This window comes from Pyxicephalus adspersus, chromosome 4 (assembly GCF_032062135.1).
Source record: "Pyxicephalus adspersus chromosome 4, UCB_Pads_2.0, whole genome shotgun sequence".
In the NCBI taxonomy this organism is placed as follows: domain Eukaryota; kingdom Metazoa; phylum Chordata; class Amphibia; order Anura; family Pyxicephalidae; genus Pyxicephalus; species Pyxicephalus adspersus.
Genome location: NC_092861.1, coordinates 95,431,961 through 95,456,362, shown reverse-complemented (window position 1 = coordinate 95,456,362; position 24,402 = coordinate 95,431,961). Strand labels below are relative to the sequence as shown.

General features: G+C 35.6%; 1 protein-coding gene and 1 long non-coding RNA gene across 3 annotated transcripts in view; one reads left to right on the top strand and one right to left on the bottom strand.

The window, feature by feature from the left end:
• Positions 1 to 9,017, top strand: part of LOC140329037 (uncharacterized) — a 51,213-nt gene extending 42,196 nt beyond the window's left edge. For both annotated transcript variants that reach the window (XR_011920391.1, XR_011920390.1), the window contains exon 4: positions 8,813 to 9,017. This is a non-coding gene — a long non-coding RNA (uncharacterized lncRNA). The remainder of the gene's footprint in view (positions 1 to 8,812) is intronic.
• PACRG (parkin coregulated) overlaps positions 1 to 24,402 on the bottom strand; it is a 364,259-nt gene that overhangs the window by 298,819 nt on the left and 41,038 nt on the right. The gene's annotated exons all lie outside the window — the stretch shown is intronic.

The following is a 24,402-nucleotide window of genomic DNA, read 5'->3' as shown; positions in this document are numbered from 1 at the left end:
TATATTTAACATGTATTCGGTGTATAAGACGCACCCACTTTTCCCCCCCAGTTTTGGGGAAGAAAAAGTGCGTCTTATAGTCCGAAAAATACGGTAGTTTATCTATTTCAACAATTGATAGATGCATTGATAAATTCCAATGGTCATTAAAAAGAACTTGTTTAATTCCTGCAAGGCTCAATGATTCCCACTTTCTTCAAGAAAGGCTATGCTAACAAAAGCCTTGATCTCATTGCTAAGGAAGATGGAAAAAACATTACTTTCTTGATAATGAAGCATTTAACATCTCAATGAGAACCAAAATAATTTTTTGACAAGGCTGAAAATTTTTTTTTGAAGTTTGGTTGCATAAGTTTGAAGTTTGAATGCAAAAGTGTGAAGATAAAATGAGAAACCCTGTAATATGCTAATGTATTTTCCACTTGGATTGAAGGAAGGCAACATACACGCCATTTAACCACAAAACTACTGGCTAGGAAGCTAATGCTCTACTGTATTAGCCAGTTTAAACAAAAGACAAAAAAAAAAAATGAAAACAATAAGGAACAGGAACTTTACCAGTTTAAAAATATGAACCACATTCTTTGGTAGTTTTAAAATAAAAACAAAGCTTAACTACATGAACAAAAACAAAACCTAAAACAGTTTATATATTAAACTTGGAATATAGTTATAGAGTAGAATAGCTGTTAAATGCATTCCAAAACTAAGTCAATGTAGTGTTGTTTTAAGAAACAGAATTGCTTCTGCCAGATCCTCTTCCATAGAAGCTCTTAAATCTGACTTGATTATTTTTAGAGTTGAAAATAGTCTTTCAACACTGACTTGGGTGGGTGGCATTGCTGTTACGGCTCTAGTCACATCACTAATAATCTCGGGATAAACAAGGATGGCTTTTCCTACAGTCAGTTTCTTTTCATTCTTTAAAAAAAACTCCAGCTAGAATCTCTTTATTTGGACATTTTCTGGTTGTTTATCTTTCACGCATATGCAATGTCACTTTACTGTTAAAAGTTCCATTTTGTCCAAGTAGGAATCAAAGTCTAATTCTTCATTTAAAGAGGATGATCCTGAGTTACCAGTATAGCCTGCTCAAAGCTTCATCCAGTGTGGTGTTCCAGGTAGTAATCCCTTCATGCAAACTGCTACGTCATAGAGGGCCTTTTCTGCAGTATCTGTCTGGTCATCGCTCAACATAATTTGGCTTATTGGATCAGCTAACAAGATTTAAGTATCCAGTAAGAGATTCTGTCTTTTCTCCATTGAAGATACAATGCCATCAGCTATTAACCCTCCACTTTTGTTTAGGAAATATATCAAGCTCTTCCATTTCAAGAAGAATTTACCAGGTGTTAAATCTTCAGATCGCAAACTCTTGGTGACAGTAAAGGGATTAGAAAGTAAATTTTCCAGTGCTTTTACTTGTGTCCACTGGCTTTCAGTTAATAAAACATTTTCATTGTCCAGCTCTTCAAGAAAGTCTTTTAGTTCAAGCAAACGTTTACCATCAAATAAGTGCTTCCCAAGCGTGTTGTTTCATCCAAAATGGCTCCTTTTCCTGTTTTAGGGGCCCTGGCTGCAACAGGTACTTGCCTCAATTTGACAATTAGAGTAGCTACATGATGATCTTTCAATCCATCTCCTATTGCAAGTTGCAGAGTATGAACAGCACAACACATATGTTGAATAGTAGTACGCTTAGATGCTTCTTCAACAATGTTATCCAAAATGTCACTATTATCTTCGCTTTCCCTTTTTCCAATGCTTGCATAACTGTCCTCCTTTAATAACTGTCTGTCACTTTCTTCATCTAATTTATTCATTTTCTCAATTGTGCTCAACATATTAGAAGCATTATCTGTCACAATACAAAAAATCTGTTCCTTTTTAATTTCAAAATCTTCTAGAACATCCTCCACTAACTTCTGAAGATAGTCACAGGTGTGATGTGCCTGGGTGTCCTTTATTTCCAAGGTTCGCGTTATTAGCGTTAATATTTTCATCAACAAATCTAACATTAAAAGAAAAATAATTGACTGATATGTGCATGCATCCATTTTTTTGAAGACAAAATGTTCCTTCAGACCTTTTTGTAGTTATTCCTTTTTACATTTGGCCTCTTTGATTATAAGTTTCCTTATACGTTCTCTTTCCAGAGAGACACCCAAGTTTTTGTTTTTTTTTTGTATTTTTTTTTTTTTTTTTTTTTTTTTTTTTTTTTTTTTTTGTATTGTACATAATCCAGATTACAATAATCTAAATGTCAGGTTGTATAATAGCTCAGCTGAACTTCACACTAGTAGAAATACAACTATGCACTGGGCTTTATTCCTACATAAAATAAGTACAAAATTATGACTATTGTTTGTGAAATATGATATTTGAATTTACAGTATTTTTTAATTATAACTTAAATTTATCAGCAGTCAGAGTCGGCACATTTTTATCGATTCTGACTCCAGGTACCCAAAATTGTCTCCGACTCCACAGCCCTGGTTTTAGGATATATGGTTATACAGAGTAAAGCTGATTTTCATTGTTAAATCACTTCTTTAAACTTTTGCAGATTTATTTATAGGTCTGTATATAACAATACACCAACAATATAGCAGTCTCTAGGTGATACACAGAATAACAAACGTGTATACATTTTAGATAGACTATATTTATCTGATAACCTACTTTACAGATTGGCCAAACTTCAGGAATCATGTCTCCTGAAAAATATAACATCTTTTATTTGGGTTTCAAACGATCTAGATTATTTTGTATTTGGATTCAGGCGCTCTACTCTAACCCCATAGTTTATGGTAAATACGGCAGATATTCTCTATAACTCGGGGTACAAGACTGGGCTGCCTTTTATGTCCGATCTTGTTTGTTTTAGACATTGAGCCACTAGCTGACACTATACTGACATCGAGGGACTTCAAGTCGGCAATAGCCATCATAAGCTTACTATTTTTGTGGATGATGTCCTGACCATAATCTCTAACCCATATAATTCCTAACATGCTCTATTACATGAATACTATTACAAAACTATTACATACAAGAGTTTGGTTCAGTGTCAGACATGCATATAAATGAAACTAAACCTAAGGCTCTATATATTTTTTTACACCTAAAGTAGTATCCCAACTTCAGCAATTTTTTCATTTTACATGGGTCCCAGTTTTATTACCGTATTTGGGAATTCATCTTACCACTAATTATCACACATCATTTAAAGCCAATTACCCAAATTTATTTAAACAATTACATGGCTTGTTAAGAAAATAGAAAGATTACCTGATATATTGGCTGGGTCAGATTACAGCAGTCAAACATACTTTATTACCTAAATTTCTTTACTATGCTAGAGTGCTCCCAATTGCAATCCAATCTCAGCATCTCAAACTGTATAATCGCATGTGTTACAATTTGTTTGGGGGATAGAAGACCGAGAGTAGCAAGAAATGAAATGTATAGACCTAAAACCTATGAAGGATGGAGTCTCCCTCACTCTACCAAGTGCTACCAAGCAGCTCAACATGCCCAGCTTACTATGTACCATGCTGGAATTGAAGTCCTGTCTTGGGTTTCCTTGAAGGCCCAGTCCTGTTACCCGACAGGGATATTTAATTTGCTATGGCTCCCTTTTAAGCATAGGAGAATATGCAACAATCCTGATTTAAGTCATTCTCTGAAACTTTGGGATCAGGGTAAGGGTCTGGGACTCCCCCCCCCATCTCTTCTTTTTAGGTAATCCCCAGTTCCCTCTAGGGTATTTAGATGCTAAAAATTTTTCCTGGTGGTCGGATCATAATCTGACAACCAGGGCAAAACTATATGCAGCAGGTGCTTTTTGTACTTTTCAATACCTCAAAGAGAAGTCTGATATTCCCCTGGGGGAGCTGTTCCGTTATTTTCAAATCAACCTACCAGAGTAAGTTTTACCTCTTTTGAGCATATTTGTTTTACAGCTTTTTTTTTCTCCTGGTGTGATATCAATGGTACACTCCTGTCTCCTGAATTCTTTTAAACAGTCTCTTCCCCATTACACTGTTAGTTGTAACACGGATCTGGGGCAAGACTTTCCTGAGGAGAACTGGCTCGATTTATGGTATAATAAGGCCTTAAGGCCAGAAACAGCCTAGCCGGTAGTTAATTCCGGCCTAACGCCCCCAGCAAGATCTGCCAGGGGGAGTTAGGATCTACCGGAGCCGCTGGAGCTCCGGTGTCGCCTTTTTGCTGTTGCTCCCCTATTTACCACAGCCGGCGTTGATACTTCCGCCGCTGCGGTAAATAGGGAAGGCTCCCTGAAGGGAAATCCCTCTCCTCCGCAATGTTCCCTGGTGATGGGCAGAGCCATTAGGGCAGGACTCAGAGTCCGGCCTAGTGTGCTCCCGTCCGCCCCTGAAATGGCCTAGTGGCCATAAAAGTTTGCCGACCCCTGATATAATGTGTCAAAAAGCACCCCAATTTTAGCGTCCTTGGAGGGAAATTTGAAACTTTTATTACGTTGGTATTTAATACCAGTTCGTATTGCTAAGTATTAGCAGAGATTTCCCCCAAATTGTTTTAAAAGGCTATGTAGAGGCAGGCACATACATGCATACTTGGTGGGATTGTCTGATAACCAGGAATTTTTGGCTTCAGGTGTATACCAATATAAATTCTGTCTTCAAAATTTGAATACAGATGAACCCAATTGATGTCCTACTATGTTAAAAAAAAAAAAACAATGTGTATGTATTCACAATTTCATTTAAATTCACATATTTTTACAGCTGGAAGAAAAACAATAGCAAAGGGTTGAAGTTTAAGGTATTTTCTATTTCTGAAGTAATTCAGAGAGTGTCCCAGACTATATTTATGGATAAACTAACTGCCTTGCAAGAGGGTAAGTTGGAAAGATTTTCATGTATTTGGGTAACATGGATTGAGAAATATCTGCCCCCTTGTTTTGATAAAGCATGCCTCATGATATGAATCTGTTCTTTTTTAGCTTTTAGGGTTTTTTTTGTATTTAAGTAACAGTCAGAGCTTTAACATGTAGAACTTATTATTGTGCATTAAATCTCCTTTGTTTTGAGTGTGAATGTTTTCTGTGCTTAATAATGAAATATAAGTATTAGTTGGACATCTGATTTTGTTGCAAGTTGCAAACATTGGTAATTTTTTTTTGTAACCATACTTTCTTCCTATTGATTTGTTATATTTTTTTTCTCTTCTTTTGCTTTCTCTATTATTGTTTTTTTTTCTCCCTACCCCAACTTCCCTAAAAAGTTAATAAAAACTAATTGAATGAAAACTACATAGGCCATTAAAGAGGTCAGAATAATACCTTTTTTAATCTTAAAGACCATTAACTGAAAGCATGTACGTCTGAATGTCTGGGTGTAGGAGGAAGCAATAAATCAACTGAATACCAAGACTCTAGCTGTGATAAAGATAAAATATAGTTGACATAAAAAAATAAAGAAAATAAAAAATTGTTCTGTGTGATTTATTGGTATATAGGAGTTACTTTCTGACCACAACTTGGGGCTTTTAAACACATAATAAGGAACCTTGGTTTTAAGCTTACAAAATACCAGCTTAGATGCCATTCTTACCTTTTGGATAGTATAGTAAAATCTTAGAAATGGGCAGTTGTCTACAACTGGGAACCTCCTCTTGGTTGTTTGAATAATTCTCAATCTAACTTTGTGACTGCCAATTAAGGGGATTTGTAAAAAGACAAAGCCCCATATAAAAGCATTGCAGAAGCATATCAGTTACCATTTTAGGAGTGGAGGACTAGAGCTAAATGAATGACTCAAAACTAGTCTCTGTTCTTTAAAATTAGACAGCAAAAAACTCAAGACTAAACTAACCTTTGTCATGTGCAGTGAGTAACATGCTTTTTTAATACAAGTATTTTCTTCAGCTCTCAGTGATTAGTCCAGATCGTCAGTCCAGACACACTATTGATTTTGGCTACAGTTGCTGCTGTCTTGAACAAAAGTCTACAATGTGTACATGCATCCCCTGATATTGTTAAGGAGGTCATCAGTAAGGTGGTCCTCTTGTTGGATTTCTAACAACCTTTCGCTAATGACAACTCTTGATTGCTGTTTGATATCAAAAGAACAGAACAAACTGGTCAGCACAGCCATTGGGGACAGTTATTGTAAGGGTGTACTTAGTAATAATATGCTGGTTTGACCTGATTGCTTTAATGTGCATTTCAAAAAACGTCTTCCTTCCCATCAGAAATACAGATTAGTGTTAATCAACTAACAAAATATTTCAATTGTATGGCTGTTTTGTAGTATTACATATATCATGTGCCTTTCCAAAGTTGCAAAAAAGATTGACCACTATTACACTATTATGGTGAGGATAGAAAGAGAATGGTTTATATGCAATTTAGGCATTACATCCTTGATCCAATTTCTGAGATTCAAAATACATATGTTATTGATTGCTTCAATCACAGAGATGAGTTTTTATCCAAATCATGTTGATAGTTGTGTAATTTAATTAGTTTTCTCTGACCTGCCCCAGGGATCAAAGATTTTCAATTTAATTCTTCAGAATAAACAATTTCACCATTTTTCATGACATAAAATAATACATAAATAGAACCAGCTTTTATAATACCAGCCACGGAAGTCTTTGACCTTTCTAATAGAAAGACTTATTCTACTTGCTCCTAATTAAAAGTGAAAATGAAATAAAATTAATAAAATTATTTTCTCATTGTTAATAATAATTTTCTAGATAGAAATTAAAATTAGGCAATAAAAAAAAATTTAATTTCTTATACAGTTTGCAGCTTAATACCTTCATAATTGTCCATGGAATCAAATGTAGAGCTGTTAAGACTTTCTAAACTAGTATTCTTTTGTTTTAGTAATTTTTTCATTTATGCATGTAGAGTCAAATCAGAAGACCTAAAAATGCTACTCTACACAATTTATTATGTAAGGTAGAGCTGGCTAACTGGAGCGTCTAAAGTGACACCAACCACAATAAAATTGTCTGTCTGTCCTTAATTGTCAAATTTTTGGAAATTATCCTACATAATTTGCTAAAAATAGTCCCAGCCTATCCTATAAACCAGTGTTTTTTAACCTTTTTTGAGCCACGGCACATTTTTTTTACATTGAAAAAATACTGTGGCACACCACAAATCAAAATTGTTACAAAAAGACACTCTGTAGCTAATTCTCTTGTCTCTAAGAATAAACAAGGCAATTAAGCTACCTACTGCCACCCACTGACATGGAAAAGTATTACATTACTCTGCCAGTCATTACAGCCTAGACACTCGACAATGGTAATTGGATAATACCCCACGATACATATGAGGATCTCTCAAGGTAAACTAGTGTGCCGCAGCACAGTGGTTGAAAATCACTGCTATAAACTACTCAGCTGTAATAAACCAAATACTAGAAGAGGATCAAAAACAGAAGGTCAGACATAAGACAGAAACTAGATACTTAAAAGGGGTCATTAGAAGGCAGACATTGGTACTGATACTGATGTGAATTAGTAGCAAAGGAGTACAGTAATATAATTTGGCAAGTAGGAAACAGAAATAATAGGCTATTTTTATTACAAAAAGTAGGCTCATAAAAAACATATTGTTGTGTTACTGAATTCCTGAGCTACAGGCTCATTGTATTGGAAGGCAACAATACAATTGTAACTCTATGACAGGAAGGGGTATAGAACATCCCCCTTCGTCTAATCCGTAAAAAATGGAAGGGGGGGGGGGGGGGGATAATGTAGCTGATGAAAAATAAACTCAGACAGAGAACACAAGAAGTTAGGGATGAGGTTTGGATTAATTTTACTTCTTTAACAAACTTAGTGAGATGATAAACTTTAAATCACTTAAAACTGCAGTACTATTAAAGTCAATATAAGCAGGGTAGAAGCATTTAGTGCCTCTTGTATAGACCAAAAACTGCAAAGCAACTATTTTACCTAGTGACATCTGCAGGAAAAGACTAATAAATCACTCCCATTGGTTTCAATGATAAATAGAAGGCTCAGTGCTTCATTGATGTTTTCCAAGCAGTGAAATGCTAGGAAACTGCTTTAATACATATGATTTTCTTAAAACTGTCCATGTCAACAAGGCCTAAATGTCATTCAGAGTTTAAATCAACTTTAAAACAAGATTCAGACAAGTTGGATATTTTAAAGCCTGTTCATAGTAAAACAAGCTAAGTCCCAAAATTACTTCTAGATTATCATCACCACCGATTAATACTATCAAATATGATATGAAGATGGAAAAGTGGCCTTTCCATTGTTAAAACATCCAAAGACCATATAAGTAATGCCATATAATTGGGAGATACAGAATACAGGATTAAAATAAGGATAGGTCAGCCAGTCAAACACAGACAAATCAATTGCTCATCAGTTATAAATATGGTATGTGGAGTTCATAGGTTCAGTTTACTAAATGAGTAACCACATGTTACCTTTGCAAAAATACTACTTATGACTACCCCTTCAAAAAACATTTACTTGCACTTTACCGCATATGCTAATCTTAGTGAAAAATCAGTTTGCAAAGTGAACATGCAGTACTCATTTAGTAAATCAACCTTTCTAAAAAGAAATAGCCACAGCTTTTAGTCCCATGAACATATTTTTCCTACAATATTGTTTCTTTATATAAGACAGAGTTTTACACCATCCAATTAAAAGCTTTACGTCAGATCTGTGAACATAAAAGTGGCCATAAAACATTGTATCTTTGAGTGCAAAAATAGTTGTCTGAAAAATAAGTGAAATCTCATGTTTATGTCTTTGATTACAGGGAAAGAATGTTCCAGATTGTTCATCTGTGTAATACTTCAGACCACCATGATAGCAGTAGGCCAAACACAAAGAAATGGCTTCACCCCTAATAGTACCTGTATGCATTTTGCCAGAAGCCCATTATCTCCTGAGAGTCATCAAAGATTCAATTTAGTCCATGCTATTTTGTCTTATTTGGGTTAATAAAATGCCTGAATGGCTAAGCTTGGTTAATGTGCTGTCAAGCAATATGAAAAGTTGAAGTATTGTTGCAGTAAGAAACATATACACTACAGATTTTTAACAATGCACTTGCCTAGAAGAAATATCTATGTTCTGGTAAAGTCCTGAAAGTGAGAAAAAAATGTTTTTCTTTAACAGCCCTTTATCCAAGGTTAGTAAGCATGCCGGGCTATTGAGTGGAATATTGCTCCCTTGCTGTTTTTGTTGTAATTCTCATAATTTATAACAATAATAATAATCACACTGCTTTATATAGTGTAATAGCCAGACAAATGGGATATGGCCAGTATAAATAATTAGCCTCTTACACCAAGGGACTTCGGAATAAAAAAGAAGCCTAGTAGCATAAACTATTATCTTTTTATGAAATGAGACATGGGCTGTTGAAGATAGAAGAGAATGAAGGTTCCTATTCCTTGTACACTACTATAAAAACCTTGACAACTGGAGTGCATGTCCAGTGCTTCATGTTTTACAAGTTTCTACTAGACAGCAAATCATGGCAAGCAAGTTTAGTCAAACTGAAACTGTAATCTAAGGTTACATTTTAGTTGTATAAGGTTCTGTTCTCCGTAAATATTTGGCTAATATGATAATCTAAAAAATAACACAATTACTTAAAGTAGATGTAAACCCTAATTGTATGACATTTAGGATAAACAAGATGTTAACCAGAAAATAGTATATTATGCACATACACACATATTATGCAATTTTTTTGTTTGTCTTGTTTATTAAAGTATTAAAACATCAGCCCCTTTCCAGCATGATAGTCATCTATATTTATATAGGTTTGCTGGAACACCAAGGTTCACCCATAATAGTCTTATCTTCTCCCAGTGGGCCTTATTTATTAAAGCTCTCCAGGGCTGGAAAGGATACACTTTCATTGGTGAAGCTGGGTGATCCAGCAAACCTGTAATGGATCTGGTCCACAATTCAAAACATTTCCTAGCAAATAGTAAATGACTGAAGAAATCCATGCCAGGTTTGCTGGATCGCCCAGCTTCACTGATGAAAGTGTACCCTCTCCAGCCTTGGAGAGCTTTATTAAATAAGGCCCAGAGTGTTTGGTTATTTTGACTAAATGACAACCCAGTGCACCAATGAATGCAACGTTTGTTAAGGTTAATTTTTTAACAAACCAGTAGAAACAGGTATCAGGCCAAATGAACACTAAATTTGCAAAATGAATATGCACTTAGCAAAAGTGAATATGCGCTCTGTCTTTAGATAATCAACCTCAATTATTGTTATTTTTTAAATATATAATGTGTTTATCTTCAAAGAAAAAAATCAAGGTTTTGAAGAACAAAACATTTCAGAAATCAGCTGCAATACATGCTGGTCAACCTCTGATGTGCTTTTAGAAATAATGACTGTCATTACCAGCTTTACGAAATTTGGTATTGCATTGCCAAAGAAAAGGAGATGTTTATTGCAGGATATAAATGACAAACATCAACTTGCACTAAGTTATTAGCATTGTCAAGGTGTATTTTTCTGGACAGTTATTTGAAGGCTCCATACACAGCACTGAAATATTATGCATCCTGGCTCTTGTCAGACACGAACCAGACTACAGAAAACCAGAATGTGTCAAAATATGCAAGTCTAATAAAGACTACTTTTTTCATATTAATGCTTTACAATACCAAGAAAAGCACAGCATGTTTCACTCACACTGATGATATTAATCTAGCAAATTTTCTGACAAAAAAATCACAAAGTGCTTCCTAATAAATAGTACAACTTTGCTGTCACTTGAAACAGCTAATAAAGCAACAAATAAGGAGTCAATCTCCAGGCCTAATAAAATTGCTACTTTCCCTCAACTTGACAGGATAAAAATATAAAATATAGATGAGCTTCCATAAATTGGAATACTTTATATCAATCATTGGATTGCTGCCATTGTATTAAGGCTGTATATATCTCAACATATATTTGTTGTAATTTACTGCATCCTAAATCATGGAAAAGCCAGTTTCTACAGGATACATAAGTGGACATAAATTCATTTTGAGAACAAAAACACACCTGCAGCTCAAAATTCACTTTACTCGAAGGGGAAAAATTATATATTATATAAAATGGGCAATCAAATGAATTAACTAAAATAATAATTTTCTATTAAAATTACAAATTAAGTAATTGGTGGTGGCAAAATTGATACCAGCCAGTTATATTTTAAGTATAGTAAATGTTACTGAGTTGAAAAGGTCCCCTTAAAGAACAGGAAACCAAAAATTAGCGGGGATATTAGTAAATATTGCTCAAGTGTTACCACATGGTTACCACATAGACAACTATGGATGGTTTGTTGTATAAATGATAACACTTTTATAGACATGAATTCTGCACCAAATTTACCCTCTCCTTAGCTTAATGCAATTTATGGAAGAAATAGCAACATATGTTTAACTAATTGACAGGACAAAAAAAATCCAGCACTTTTTACAAAAACACAATAGAGTTTACTGCAAACTACAGATCATCTGAGTCATAATCCATGTGTTTGTGTTCATCAGGTAATATATCTACAGCTTTTCTATCAAGTATCACTATGAGTAAAGAGGCAGGCAGGATGTACTGATGGCATATTCTTGTTCATAAAACTGACCTTCTTAGTCTGCTGTGATTTACATATAGAAACATTACTAAAACACTCTTTATATGTATTCTGGTTTAACCATGCTCTTTGGAACCTCTAACTGTTTCTTCATGAAAGCTGCTTCATTAATTTCCAAAGGCTTAGTCTACATGGACTGTTTCCCCAGCATTTAACCTGAGGCTTTTAAAGCCCTTGTTTAAAATCCCCATGCATTACAATGGGTTAATCTACACCAGGACGTTTCCTTGAGGCACATTTATGACATAAACCTTAAACGTTGCTTTCAACTTTTAAAAAATTGAACCGCTGAGTTAACGCTGGAAAATGCCCCAAAACAAGAAAATGTGGGTGAACTCTTCCATTAATTTCAATGCATATAAATGCAATAGGAATAGGAAGATCCTGTGGCATTGTGGTTTTTTTAAACATATGCAGGTACTGCAGGTAGAACATTGTGATTTGAAATATACTGTAGGTATTAACGTGGTATATAGAGAGATATCAAGATACTGCATTGTGTTTTATAAATATATCAAGGTATTGCAGTGAGATAAAGACATATTCAGGTTACAGCGCTGCGTAATATGTTGGCGCTATATAAATCCTGTTTATTAATAATAATAATAATAATAATAATAATAATTCAGGTTCTATATTGTACATTGTAGTCATATGCACTGTGCATGCAAATTCTTAGTCAAAAAATGTATAATTATAGGAAATTAAAATTCTTACTCAAGGACATATTTAAATGGTTACACACCCACTTGCCAAAGTACTGTTCTTGCATTTTCACAAAAAAACCCAATAAAGACCTAATTTTTTTTAAATGGTTAAAAAAAATGTCCTCTGCCCTCTCCTCCTTTCACTTACATTGTGGTCGTTCATCATCTGTCATTCATGGATCCAACAGGATCCATGAACAAATCAGGGCAACCTCTGTACAATGTCAGATTCTTGCCTGAGACGAGAATCATTGGATGTGAGTCATCTGACTTGTGTGCATAGCCTTGGTGTATAATATTGCTAATCACTGTTTGAACTGATAGAGAGGTACTTCAGACCCTATACCCAATCAATAGTTTATGTTACACCACTGATTTTTCCTCCTATTGTTGTTTAACTATCTTGGACATCTCAAAGGAAAATAGTCTTAGTCTGTCCCTAGTAACTAAGGACACTAAGTTAACAGCTATGCACTGTTTCAGACAGGAAACTAACTAGCAAATTTCTCAAATAAAGCAAAGAATTGAAATAATAGCAGCAGTTCCGGGTGCAAACCAAGTAATGTTATCATGAAAGACTGCAAACTGTAGTATTTTCTCTCTGTATATGTAATTTATATCCTCTTTTATTCTAAGAGACATGAAAATGAGATCTCTTCTCTGTAAGTTGAATTGATGAAAACTACCTTAAAAGTGTGGGTTGTTGCTAGGCAATGAGTATTTCCTGAAAAGTCTATTTAGAAATGTTTTCCAATTGATATACCTATCAGAAAATTTAGAAGATAGAACAAATGATACCAGGGATGGCTGAGGGAGAAAATCATACATACAGTATATGTTATGATCATTCTGCTATTGTATGTTACTGTGGAATATAAATGCTATTATAAAAGTAAGTAAAATGGTACACTCACTGTAAGGTCCTCTAACATTGCATTTTAGACAACTGTATAGCTACAAATTTTCAGTATTTTCCCCCCAAAATTGTTTAAACTGGGTGGGAAAAAGCTGTAGGCAGGTGGCAGCCTCTGTATTCTGATTTATCTTTTCAGTAACCACCAAAAACAGCCAGGTGAACACTGAAAAGTGCCAAGTGTTGCGCCCGGCTAAAAGGGGCTGGGGAGAACACTGTGTATATATATTATATATATATAGATAGAGAGAGAGAAAGAGTGAGAGAGAGAGAGAGTTAGGTCCATAAATATTTGGACAGAGACAACTTTTTTCTAATTTTGGTTCTGTACATTACCGCAATTAATTTTAACCCCCGTAGCGGTAATCCCGAGTGTGACTCGGGGTGGGAAAACAATGCAAAAAGCGGTAACCCCGAGTCACACTTGGGGTAACTTTGGGGGTCCCCCTTACCTTAGCCCCGCGCTCCAGCGGCAATCGCACGATCCCACTGTGATGCCGCGGCGCTTCTCCGTCGGGGTGCGTGGCCGGGTACCGAGTAATCAGCTTTTAAATACCGCCCGGGTCCCCACCACCCTGCTGCATGGTCAAAGAACAAAATGATTGCCACTCCATTCTTTGGCACAGTCATGCCAGAATACCGCTTTTCCCTCATCATGAAGTACCTGCACTTCGCAAACAATGAAGAATTTGATGAGACTACCCATCCTGCACCAAAACTCAAGAAAATTTGGGAAGTATCTCAAATTATTCCAAAAAATTTCCAACAAACCTATGTGCCAGAAAGAAGGAAGACCTATATGCTGTGTGAATCCTCAACTGGCTACATCTGGAATACGGTACTGTACACTGGAAAAGGGACACAGTTCAACCCCAGATACAGCCATTATGGATTGGCAACATCTTCAGTGCTATCCCTCATTGAGCCATTGCTAGATCAGGGCTATTGTGTCATAACTGACAATTTCTACACCTCTCCTGAGCTTTTTGCTGTTTGCAAAAGGGAAGCTGAAGACAGGAGAAACTGTTGCCTGGCAGAAAGGAAAGATGATGGCCCTGAGATGGCGTGACAAGAAAGATGTGTGCCTGATGAGTACTGCCCATGATGCCTCTACCGTTCTGGTACGCACAAAACATGGGAAAGAAGTGATGAAGCCACAGGTGGTGACTGAATACAACAACACCATGGGAGGTGTCGACAGAGCTGACCAAGCCATGACATTCTACCCAGCGATGAGGAAACAGCAAAGAAAGTACTACAAGAAGATTTTCAGGCATCTAGTTGAGCAGTGCCTATGGAATGCCTACGTTCTGTACAAAAAAAATAGTCAAAGGGCTGTGAATCATTCAGACTTCATTTTGCAAGTTTCCGAATTCATAGCCAAGAACCACCAAACATCATCAGTGGCTATGAATAGACCCGGACGTCGTGCTTCCACCGTTGTCAACCCAGAACGCCTGTCCGGTCGTCATTTCGTTGAGTACATCCCACCAACCCAGAAAAAGGCGGCACCTACAAGGATGTGCGTGGTTTGCTGCTCAAAGACCGATGACAGAGGAAGGAAGAAACGCAAAGAATCCAGGTTCTAATGTCCCGACGTGATGTTGGGCTTTGTCCAGCCCCCTGCTTTAAAATTTACCACACCCGGGATGTCTACTAAAAATGTAAATATTTTTTTTTCTAAAATCTGCATTTAAATTTATCTTATTATTTATCAATAATATTGCACTCTTGTTTGGAAAATTTCAGTTAGAAATTTTTGATAAAAATTTTTTTTTTGATAAATTACACTGTTGTGGTCTATTATTTCATTATTTTTTATAATAATGATTTATAATTATGTAAGATAATATAATTTATGATTAAATATAATAAATAAATATAATTATTATACCCAGGAGTTAATCCTAAAAATTAAAGGGCCACAATATAAACAAAAATTTCTATCCAAAAAAAATAGGATCACTTTTTGCAACAAAAAACTCACAGAATTAGAACGCTGGGGGGTAAATGAAAAAACTCGGATGCAGTTGAACTGCAGACTTTGAGCTTTAATTCAGTGGGTTGAACAAAAAGATTGCATAAAAATGTGAGGAATTAAAGTCTTTTTTTTTTTACACAACCACTTCATTTCAGGGGCTCAAAAGTAATTGGACAAATTAAAAAGCTGAAAATAAAATGTTCATTTCTAATAGTCGGTTGAAAACCCTTTGCTGGCAATAACAGCCTGTAGTCTTGAACTCATTGACATCACCAGATGCTGTGTTTTCTTCTTTGTATTGCTGTGCCAGGCCTTTACTGCAGTGGCTTTCCTTTATTTTGGATAGAGTGATGATTGATTTTAAACACTTGACAGTTTTCTTTTGCTGACTTTATCATTACTAGGGAGATTTACTTCTTATAACTGTCCTGGTGACCAACTATCCGGATAACTGAAAGAAAATAAAAAAAAAAGGTGCCACCAGAACAAAAGGTGGGGGAAAACCTTGTATTCTAAACAGGGATTTCCCCTTACTCTCACTTCCTGTTCTGTTTTAGAAGTAGTTCTCTGTCCAAAAAACAAACGACAAAAACCCAAAATCTTAGCTTTAGACATACTTTAATCTACTGTTCAACACTTAACATCTAAAAACTTAGCTAGCTAACCCTAATGTTTAGACATCACATTAATCCTAATGTTTAACACTTATCCCCCCAACACCCAGAGACATAATATGACCTTAACTCTTAATTAAACCTCTAAATCCAACCCTAACAATTAACCCCTAACACGTTTTGCCTAAAACCTTAAAATCTTCCTCATCTTTAATGTTCATGCTAAACTCATTCTTCTCAAGGCAAGAAAAATATTTTTAAACAAAAGAAAACTGTTTTTCTAGTTAGACATATGATTTAAATAATTATTAAGGAATAACATTGAAAACAATGCACTGTGGAATAACAAGTGGAGAAAAATGATGATTTCTGGGAGTAGCTTGTCACTTTCAATTTCATCATCAATGGTGTCAGATTACATATAGTTTGTGTTTACTAATCAGGAGAGGACTGTCAAGCACTGAGATCTGTCAAGTGAAAACATTGTGAGCCTAATGAATCTCTGCGATGAACAAAAGCTTTACACCAGGAAACAAATATGAATTTTAATAGAATGCAAGCATAAGAACTCAGTGTGTGTAAGAAGATAAGCAGAGGTCTGATCAGCTTATTCTCACTGCTACCCATAAAAGTTAACAAGGTAAACCAAGAATGAAAGCTGATGTGGAATCACTTCATTATATTTTAATATAATACTGTTATAATGTTATTACAAAAGAAAGAGAACAGAAATGAGCTTGTTTTTTTTTAGATCATTACTTATTTCAAATGATTAAAAAATGTTTTCTGCTTTTATTATCTATACATATATAAAACACATTCTGTGCACAAAGAACAAAACATTTATTTTTATGTTAAACTAATAATATTTCGGGTTGAATGCTCTTTGTGCTTGTAGTAAGGTACAGGTGACAGATACCTCACAGAGTTCACTGATAATGTACATTCAAAGCAAAAAAAAAAAAAAAAATACAGCTTAAAAACAATTAACATTTCCCAATGTTCCCTAGAATATAGCGTAAGGTTTACCCATTAGTTCAAATATTTTCGATATATTAAGGAAGGGTTACAATTGCTATGAATTTTTTTCTATCTGTCATAAGGTGAAGAAACAAACAAAACAAAATAGAAAATAAGAAGGAATACATTGCAGCAAGAGCCTTGCTAAGGAAAAACATTAATTTCCCAGGCAAGAAAAAACAACAAGGTCAAATTAATTTAATATATCACACAGCTGGAATAAAATGTGGAAGGAAACGATGGGGGAAAAGGATAGGGCAGGTAATGCGCAAAAAGCAAATGAAACACCAGTGTAGTAAAGGTAACAATAAGGTAAAGGAAACTCCAGGTGAACCAAAGCGGTGAAATGTAGCCTGAACACTAGCTAAATCATTTTTGTACTCAAAATTTCCTCCAATAGAACCATGCATCACAACATTTTTCTTCAGTGCCATGATGGGTGACTGTCAAGTCCTCCACCAGCATCATTTTGTTTGCTTTCCAAACCATAGATCTATGATAGGAGGGACAATTTTTTCCCACAGTAAGGGCACACAGGATGACTATCTGTTTTTAGGCAGTTGTCATGAAAAAAGGTATCCCATTGCAAATTAACTATTATTAGATTCTGGTAGCAAGTCAAAGTTCTAGATTCACCTTTACTTTTATACCTAGTAACATGATTGAGGTCATTAGAACAAGTAGAGTGAGAGTGAAAACCTTTTAGTGGTACTAACCCCTCACCACTACACTCAAATCCCCAAAAGTTTTGTCTTTACTTTAAGTTACAAATTGTTTTGCAGCACTTATATATTACATATGTTTTTTAAACAAAAGTGGGGTTAAGCTTTAATATTTTTTTAATACTCCTCCAGGTGGTATTCTGCCAATAGCTATTGTATAATGAACTGCATTGGATTCTGCAAGCCACAGAGGCTTATCCAGATTCAAAGAAATAGATAAATATATCCTGACCACTTTGGGGTATACCAGCGGGTCTAATCCTTCTGTTTTTTTTTTTTTTTTTTTTTGTCAATACAATTGATTTTTACATCAGGAGGTATTTTTTAGTTATGATATCTCCATCTCTAAAAACACAAGGTAAACATATCATTTTATTTTAGGCAAGTAAACTTCTGATTTGACTAAAGCAGCTCATTAACCAAACACAAAAGTGTACTTGCTGAGCTTCTAATCACCACTTTATAATGTCATTCGTCTCACTGCACATTTATTGTACTGTACGTTTGATTTGGAGAAGCAAGATGCAGTGTGTTTCGGCTGTAATAAAAAAAACTGTGCTATCTATCACTTGTACCTTTCTAAAGCATGTCTTCTTCTATTAATCTTCTCATTCTGTTTACTTGTCATAATTCAATATTCTTTCTTACCACCCACAGCATCCATTTTGTTCTCACTTTTCCCACTGGATGCAACACCATTAAAAGGAATAATCATGTCCCGTATTTTGGCATGACTTGCAAAACCTTTGAATAACTTTGCATTTTTATTTATTTATAATAATGATGATGTATGTTCCAAATCTAAAGCATATGTACATATATGTGATCAGTGTTCAAGACATAGACAGCAACAACCCCACTGAACATCATTTGCATATTGAAAGTAAGAAACAAGATATACTATAGTGTTTTCCAATCATTTCATTATTTAAAAATAAGAAACAATAAAAAAATAAGAATACAGCTGAGTTGTATGTAAATCTTTAAGTTCTGAATAGAGTAATGTAGAATGAAATCCTCCCTTTACTGGTGAGATTTCCCTTCACTTCCAGTTTTAAAGAAATATTGGTCATTACGGCATAAAAATTCTTTTAGGTTTTTAAACTTGGGCTAGAGTGTCATTTAAAGCTGAACTCAATCCTTACCTTTGGGTCCTCTGCTGTACTAAAACCATTTACTGTTTTTATTGCACAGTGTAAGTTTCTCACACTGTTCATTAGTATAGAACAAGTCAGAGGTAGACCTCTCTTTTTCCTGGATGATGGAAATCAAACATCATCTAGCCCCTTCCTCCTCATCCTTCTGTTACTTCAGTTCTTTCAATCATGAAGGCTTAGGATCACAGCATCCTGCCCCTTACACTTCCATGACTTTACTGTATCACATAAAGAAGCATCAAAACAAAGTAATTATGTTACTGGGTCTTGAAAATGAAATATGAAGACAACACAAAGGTTTTATTTGAAGAAATCGATAGCTGATGATAAAAGGGAAAGAAGAAACCATAGAAGGCAAATGAAAAAAAACTTTAGCTTTAAATCCAAAGATTGCATAAATGAGTAAGAATTACTGGTTAATATTACTGAGCTAGAACAAATATGCAATACAGGAGATCATATTTCACTTGATTGTTTAGGGCCAGTGATTTGGAGCATATCAATATAAGAGCATTTAGTCCATTTTTATACTTAGTCTCATAACACTTAAAAAAAAAAAAAAAAAAAAAAAAAAAACAGCTGAAAAAAAAAGTGTACCAGAATTGGTTGTACAGAATAATTAATGTCTATATTCACTCCATTCTTAAACTTTGGTAGTCTATTACTTTATGCACTCACAGGGAGTAAGGCCAAGTGGAGGGAAACTGATAGAACTGAAGGCTGACTGCAAAGTTAGACAGTGGCCATAAATTCCTAAAAAATATATATTATTTAGCTACAGTTCCTATCGTACAGAATATAAACATAGAGGTCAAGGAAGCAAGAACAACTGAATCAAATGAAGTAAATACATTTCTGTAAGGCACTTGCCTGTCCAGCGAGCCCATGGTGTCCTTGGGGATCACAGCTGACGGGGGAGACCCCGCTGCAGCAGGCAACGTGGTCGAGGCTGCTGCCCTACTCCCAGCGCGTCTCTCCCTGCAGGCAGAGAGATACGTTCTGGCCGAACTACTGTTCGTCCAGGCGGCATCCCCAGCATCCCTATGTACGTGTTCTTGTTCTCAGTGCAACAAGTACTCCTGTGGACGTGCAAAGTAGGGCACATCCCAGGGGTCCTGTGGAAAGAGGTTCGTGCGCTACCACGCGTGCCTCTTGCACCCCCCGGGGGCGGGACATAGTTAGTTTAAATTCCCTGCGGCGGATTCCGTCATCCACCAATGAAATGGCCCCAGGTGGCGCAAGGTCTTTGGGCACGCTGGCCATTTAAGGAAATCTGTCCTGAACACCATTGCCCGCTATAAGCTTCTGTGTGTGCAGTGTGCTTGGGTGCGTTCTCTGTGTGTTGGTTCATATTAACCTCTGTTGTGTCATTACTAATAGTGACCCGGTCTAATATCTGATTCTGCCTGAACTCTTCCCGCCCTGACCTTGGATTGTTTCTGACTACTTTTGCCTGCTGCCTGCCCTGACCTCGGATTGTTCCTGACCTGCCTTTGCCTTATCTATTTGTACCACTGACTACAATAAAGCTTGATAAAAGGATTCTTGGAGTTGGCTGTGGTTTGTGTGCCCAGGCGCATTACAATTTCTCTCTAAAATACAAGCAACGCTTTTCTATTTCTGTCTCTCACATGGATCCTTTTCTTTTCAAAGCACTAAATGTAATTAAAAGCACTAGTATTATTTATTAAAAGTTGGCACATTTCCCGCTCTCAAGCCTTTGCTTTTTACAATTATAAATACATTAAATCTACTTTTATTCGTATATTGTTTTCTCTCTATTGTCAACATTACTTAGCTGAAAAGAAAAACTGCTTTTACATAAAAAGGAAAGAGAATGCAGTTTGACATTTATCTATAGTTTTGAATTTTTAATATGTGATTTTTTTAATATGTTTTACTCAAACTATTGATTTTAATATACCTAAATGATTAAAAATGTTTTATGCACCAGAACAATGTTTAAGTTGCCTTTGCAACATCCTTGTGCTAGCATTACTTCTTAGTTATGTATAAGTTTTAGTGTTTTATAGGCAGAAGTATATTTTTTATCTCTGTTATAACTTTATAGTAGAATGTAGCCTGATAAGGAAAACACTTGGTTCCTAATCCCCCACTTACATGAGGATGATATGTAGCAGCTAGAATCAGGAATCAATGTCTATAGCAGACAGTCATATCCTTTATTGTTCTTTTTTGTTTATTAGTAATGAGTTAAAAAAACTCCTTAACATCACCCTTATAACATAAAATCACTTGGGAATTGTCACTTGTAAGGCAGCCATCTGAATAGTTTTTTTTGTCAAAACTCCACATAATGCAAATTATACAATTTCAGACCAATGATTCGAAAGGTTTACCATGAGCCATCAACTGCACTGGCTACGTAACTTCATTAGATTTTTTACAATTAACTGTATATTAATACCCAATATAAATCACTAAGATTCTGCTTGCCACTTATAAACATGTAGATAAATGTAAATGCAATTTATTAGAACATCCAGTAAGTAATTATCCTGTAAAATCTCCCTAGATAAAACACTATATAAAACAAAACATAATTAAGTAGCATATTAATAACATATGAGTGAACTGTTTTTACATTCTAAGGGAAGAAACCAACAGCAATATATTTAAACTAATGGCTATTGCAAGATAAATTTGGATGAGCAATTCATTTTCTGTGCTGCTTAGCACTTGCATGAAATATGAGGAAAGAATGGTATTAAGCTTTAGTGTAATTTGAATCGGTAATAAGCAAAAAAACTTTTCAATAAGACATAGTCCTTGACTTTCATAATTCTTAAACACTTTTATCATTTTGCTGATGTATGTTCTATTTTAAAATCAGGAGGATAATGAATGTGCTTCTTCTACAGTAAATTGGGTTTTATATCAGAGACCTGTCAGAGCCACGACAGACTGACCTGACAGTGGTCCTGTATTTGCAGCTCCTCTTCATGCCTGTTTTCTCAAGGTTAGAGGGTCAGTTTTAAAAAAAGTGCAGAAGATTGCTTGATCCCTCAGGAAATACCTCCAACCCGTAATAACAATTACTGCAAGCTATAATCATTTTATGTTCTTCGTAACAGCTTAAAAGCAGAGATATGCTTTTCTACCACATGTATTTGTAATAATTAAGGGCATTTTGGTCTACAATTGATATCAGCCATTCAGAAACTGTTTGGATTTTTTCTTTTCTAGAAGCACAGTATGTTATAGATTATTTTTATACACATAGTGGTTGCTGAATGTGGTAGGGCAGGCTTTACAGGAATACCAATCTCACTAAAGGACAATTGATGTTAATTAAGCACTTCATTACAAGAAGCCTACTTAATTTGTTCATTAAATTGATTACCAAGCATAGCTTTGTGCATGAAAACTTCCTTTTGTGGGTCTAGAACGAAGGGGATCATTTATCAACAGCAAAGAAGTATTTATTATGGGAAAGATCAAGTATTTTTTATTTGCTTAAAAATTGTTTATTAATTCAGAGGTTGTGTCAATGATAAGATTTTCTAGGAAAGAGGCAATAAACATTTCTGAATAACATAAAAAAACAAATTGCACTGCAGGAGAGCAAGGTCACTGCTTTGTGTGGGAGAGCCATGGTTTCACTCTTCAGAATGGGGCAACACAGGTTATTTTACAGGAAGAAATCATTTAATACTGTATATGCAGTGTGACTGTATAACTATAATCCTACTTGATTTTGCAAGGTTACAGCTAAAGAAACAGCTTACATAAGGATAACCTGTGTTGCCCCATTCTGAAGAGTAAGCACATTTCCTTTTTTTCAAGTTTAAGCATTTAAAATCTGCCTTGGCCAGGTGCCTTACAGCCTCACAATGTTTGAGAAATCTAGCAAATCTACCACACAGGCCAACGGTCCCATTTCTATGATCTACAACACTTTTTTCTTCTACCCAGATGAAACTATATGCTAGCATGGGAACATGATCTAGACTTCTCTCAGGAGCTAGAGGAATGGCAACAGACAATTTATAAATTATCTAAAAAATCTTTTAAATATTTTTAATACTTCTTTAATTGAGGCAAATTATAAGACACAAATGTTATGATACTTGTCTGTGCCAGACTGATTACAATATGATACAAATTACTGATATGTTTTCAAGATTACAACAAGATAGGTACCTTGGTTCATACATGGTGGAACTGTCCTGTAGCCAAAAATTATTGGAAAGAGGTTTTTGCCCCCTGATACTTAGTGATATTAATGTGCCAAATCATTTCTTGACTTCATTGTTTATAAACCTGTTATCAAACTTTCAAAACACATCCACAGCCTCCTATCATATATGCTTCCTGCAGTCAAAACTACCATAGTGAAAGCTTGGCAGAAGGAGACCCTCTCTTGGCGGTCATCATCTCGAAATTTAATTGGACCATGGTTAATGATAAGATTACTTCACACAATATATAACACTGCATCACAAAAAAAATTAAAATTGTTTGCTACTTGGTCTAATCCATGCGTCCCATACTCAATCAAGTGCGCTGAATCCAAATCTGAAGTCTGATTCTGCCTCGGACGTCTGGATCTTAAGTTAATTACGCATATAGACGCAATTAGCTACATTCCCTCGATCCGCAGTTAGTATGTAATCTCTATACATAATTAACTTTTGCCTCATATTCCATGACATTAAAAAACTGTAGTTTTTTGTTATGTTATTTAGGCACTTGCTTTTGCGTTTGTGGCTCTTCGCTGTCTCCTGTTGCAGAAACCAGCAGTAGTCACCCATCATGTTGGGGTTACACCGGCCTTGATACCGTTTCCATAACAGAAATGTCCTGGTGGAACCTCTCCCCTTGTTCATCACTCACATCACCCAAATTTTGTGGGAAGAAGTCCAGATGGGAATGTAAGAAATGAATTTTAAATGACATTCGGCAGCCAAGTTGATGGTATGCTGTTAGCATGTTGTTCATGAGTTCAGCATTGTTTTCAGCTCACTGGTTGCCCAGAAAGTTTTGTGCAACTAGCACAAATGAATCTCAAGCAGCAAGTTCAAGTGGGTTGAGTTTGTCTCTGAATGTGGCATCACGCATAAAATTGCGGATTTGTGGACCAACAAAAATGCCTGCTTTTCCAAACTTTTCCTTCAGATACTGAAAACCCATACCATCACAATCCAATCCAACAACAAAGTTTTTCATTATTCCAAGTTTAATATGAATTGGCAGAAGGTAAACTTTCTGTGGATCAATGAGTGATTTATGCTTCACGTTGTACTGGCCAACGGTGTGATTAGGTCTGGGTGGCCATTCTTTCACTTTGTATTGGTTGCTGTCATTACGACAGTTCCACAGGCACAGAAGCACATATATTTTATATATCCCATTTGCAGGCCAAGAAGGAGTGCCACTACCTTCGGGTCACCACAAACGTTCCACTTGTGTTCTGAATAGTTAATCAACTTCAAAATGACCTCCATGGATTCGTATGTCTCTTTCATTCCCTCGGCATGAGCAAGAGGAACAGAAGGATTTTCCTTACCTTTATGCAGCAATACAGCATCTCCACTGCTCCACTGCTCTAGTATGTATTCACAACCTAACTCCATCATCAGATCACACAAGTCAGTAC